This window comes from Poromitra crassiceps (assembly GCF_964638095.1).
Source record: "Poromitra crassiceps genome assembly, chromosome: 13".
Classification (NCBI taxonomy): Eukaryota; Metazoa; Chordata; class Actinopteri; order Beryciformes; family Melamphaidae; genus Poromitra; species Poromitra crassiceps.
The window spans coordinates 47,197,795-47,198,665 of NC_139644.1; positions in this window are offsets into that span (position 1 = coordinate 47,197,795).

Below are 871 nucleotides of genomic sequence, written 5' to 3' on the forward strand. Positions count from 1 at the left end.
GTGTTATCAGAAATAGCCATCCACGCCAAAGACGTGTTTGACGTGTTTTTGGTTTTATCAGTGCAGCGCGAGGTTCAAACACTTACCCAGCCTGTGACATAGTATCAGGTCCCTAGCATCTAAGACAACACGTGAACAAACACATACTGCAGCTGTTGTTTTGAAATTGAGCAAGAGGAAAATCAGAAAACGGATAAACGCTTCCTTCTGCAGACAGGAGAAGCGCCATTGAAACGCCCCACTGCGCGCTGCACAGCTGGTCGCCTTCCTCTGTGCCAGCCGGGAGAAAACGGGAGAAAGTAATCCAGAGAGATGTGTTTGATCATCGGAGGAATGAGGAAATGATCGATCAGTTTGACGGGTAATCCAGACTCCAGAGGGCGGTGAGGACGTGTTGAATAGCCGAGGGGAAAACGGGAACGATCAAATAGCAGGGAGGATACTGATAGGACAGGGAGACATGGACACAACAGCTAACAAGGCAGAAGCGGCAGTCACAGCAGCCCGCTGTGCGTTCTCAAGAGCTATTCAGTTGGTTCATGAAATCGCTGGGCTGCGTGCCCTCCAGTGTTGCTCCTGGCCAATCCCGGCGCCACAGGGCGTGGTTATTGCTTATCCTATGTGGGGTTAGAAATCACGCAACGAAGATAAAAGGGCGATCATGTGTGTGTGTGTGTGTGTGTGTGTGTGTGTGTCTGTCTGTCTGTCTGTCTGTCTGTCTGTCTGTCTGTCTGTCTGTCTGTGTGTCTGTCTGCACACTCACTCACACAGAGTAAACTGTATTGTTGAATGTAAAAAAAAAAGCACTTCATGTGTGTATATATATATATATATATATATATTTTTTTGTCATTTGTCTCATAACGAATAA